The following is a 2500-nucleotide window of genomic DNA, read 5'->3' as shown; positions in this document are numbered from 1 at the left end:
TGGTAGCCGTTTCTCAGGCTCCCTCTCCGGAATCGAACCCTGATTCCCCGTTACCCGTTACAACCATGGTAGGCGCAGAACCTACCATCGACAGTTGATAAGGCAGACATTTGAAAGATGCGTCGCCGGTACGAGGACCGTGCGATCAGCCCAAAGTTATTCAGAGTCACCAAGGCAAACGGACCGGACGAGCCGACCGATTGGTTTTGATCTAATAAAAGCGTCCCTTCCATCTCTGGTCGGGACTCTGTTTGCATGTATTAGCTCTAGAATTACCACAGTTATCCAAGTAACGTGGGTACGATCTAAGGAACCATAACTGATTTAATGAGCCATTCGCGGTTTCACCTTAATGCGGCTTGTACTGAGACATGCATGGCTTAATCTTTGAGACAAGCATATGACTACTGGCAGGATCAACCAGGGAGCTGCGTCAACTAGAGCTGAGCAGCCGGCCGCCCGGGAGTGTGTCCCGGGGGCCCGCGCGAACACGCAAGCGTCCGCTCAATCATTCTGCAAACAGGAGGAGGCTGAGCTCCCCTGCACAATACACCTCGAAACCCTCTCAGGTCCCGGCGGCGCGCAGCGCCGTCCCAAGTACTTGGTCGGGTTCGAGAGAGGCGCAATCGCCCGGAGTTAGGCGAGTAGACGCTTTCGGTGCGACCACCCGTGCTCCCAACTGAGCTTGCCGCTGCCGACAGAGGCCCGGGAGCGTGCTGTCGTGGCATTGCCGGCGGGAGACAACACGCGCCACCTACGGTGACCGGCAGCTCCAACGCCAGCGCCACAGAAGGACAAAAGCCCCACTTGGGTGCCGAAGCGAACTCTCCCAGCACAGCGCACGCGCCAACACATCCGCACAGCTGCGATACAAACCACCAGCGAGAACCGCTGGGGCGACCGAGCAGCAGACGGCGTCGCGGCGCCGAGCGCCGGGCGGCGGCGCATCCTCAACGCACACAGTCCTCAATCGGACCAGCACACTGAAGATGTCCACCGCGCTTCGCACCGGGCCCGCGAGGACCTACTTTGGCCGCACGGCGCCGCGCGCAGGGTGCGCCGGCGCGCAGCTGCGACGCCTGCCGCGTCCGTCGGCCGGCGCGCCTGCCACTGGCCGCCCCCACCAGCCGGCTGTAGCGCGTGCGCCCACGCACCGCGCGGCCAGCACGCCGGGAGGCGCCCCCTCACCGGCCGGGGACGGTCCCACCCAGCCACCGCCGCGTATCGCTTCACACCCAGATGCCGTTCAGTTTCGTCGGCATGGTGGGTATCGCTGGAACAACCGGTTCGTACCTCAACCTATCGTCGCCATCACCGATTCACCCCTAGCGAGAACAACCGCACCACAACAGGTTACCATTTGTTCATTTGCGTAACTTCACCAGAAAACGCAGGCGTCCATCGCCATTTGCAACTTCAACGATTATTGCATGCCTGTGTCAGGTGTCACGCCACACTACGTCTGCCCACATACACGCAACAAAATGTGCACGCCTAGACAATACGTGGAAGGTGGCCCCCGTACGTATGCGATGTCCATTGCTCGAACGACTGTCAACCGGCCTCTGTAGCATGTCGCAGATATGGAACGCGGTGCACCATGCCATCACGGTGTGTGAGGAGAGACGACTAGGTCCGAATACATCAACAGACAGCTCATGCTGATCGCCATCCACGGCGTCCGTTCCTCCCACACGTCTCTATGGCGTACCACACTGCAATCCAGCTCTCATAGGGAGACGACACGTAGCTGCGTGCACAATATTTGCACTGTATGGTCCGCCGTTTTTGGGCGCAGTCGTTGTACGGTCACACATGTGCCACGATGTATCATTCGGTACATAAGGACGAATGTGCAGTACAGATTGTGGTTTACGCGTACGACATTAGCGGACGGTTGACACAGGCCGCACCACAACGTAGCCTGAGTACGTCGCATGCGAAGGGCATTGAACATGCAAACTTCTCACCAACCAGCTTGCGAAGGCAGGGGGGCAAGGTGGGGACGTGGGGAGGGGCGGCATGTACGTCCTGCTGCCATCCACATTACAGTGTACAGCAGGAGCATGTGGAAAGTCAGCAAGACTTGCAAGGTGTTTAACATGAAGCGATACACAGGGGAGCGGGCAGTGCGAGTAGCGAACTATATTGCGAGGGTTGCGGGTGGGCAACACTACACTAATTGAACGAGTCGTATAACAATTACAGAGCAGGTTTAGGCGACAACATGGGTTACGTTAGGGGACAACGTGGGTTACGTTAGGGGACAACGTGGGTTACTTTAGGGGACAACGTGGGTTAGGTTAAGGCACAACGTGGGTTAGGTTAAGGCACAACGTGGGTTAGGTTAAGGCACAACGTGGGTTAGGTTAAGGCACAACGTGGGTTAGGTTAAGGCACAACGTGGGTTAGGTTAAGGCACAACGTGGGTTAGGTTAAGGCACAACATGGGTTAGGTTAAGGCACAACATGGGTTAGGTTAAGGCACAACGTGGGTTAG

At 57.8% G+C, this 2500-nt stretch overlaps 1 non-coding gene across 1 annotated transcript in view; it reads right to left on the bottom strand.

Moving 5' to 3' along the window:
* LOC124731000 overlaps positions 1-427 on the bottom strand; it is a 1909-nt gene extending 1482 nt beyond the window's left edge. Inside the window, exon 1 of the ribosomal RNA XR_007008125.1 lies at positions 1-427. This exon is cut by the window's left edge and continues 1482 nt beyond it. This is a non-coding gene — a ribosomal RNA (small subunit ribosomal RNA).
* Between the last annotated feature and the right edge of the window lie 2073 nt (positions 428-2500).

This window comes from Schistocerca piceifrons, unplaced genomic scaffold (assembly GCF_021461385.2).
Source record: "Schistocerca piceifrons isolate TAMUIC-IGC-003096 unplaced genomic scaffold, iqSchPice1.1 HiC_scaffold_1262, whole genome shotgun sequence".
NCBI lineage: Eukaryota > Metazoa > Arthropoda > Insecta > Orthoptera > Acrididae > Schistocerca > Schistocerca piceifrons.
The sequence above is the reverse complement of the archived record's forward strand: the minus strand, read 5'-3'. Positions and strand labels throughout refer to the sequence as shown.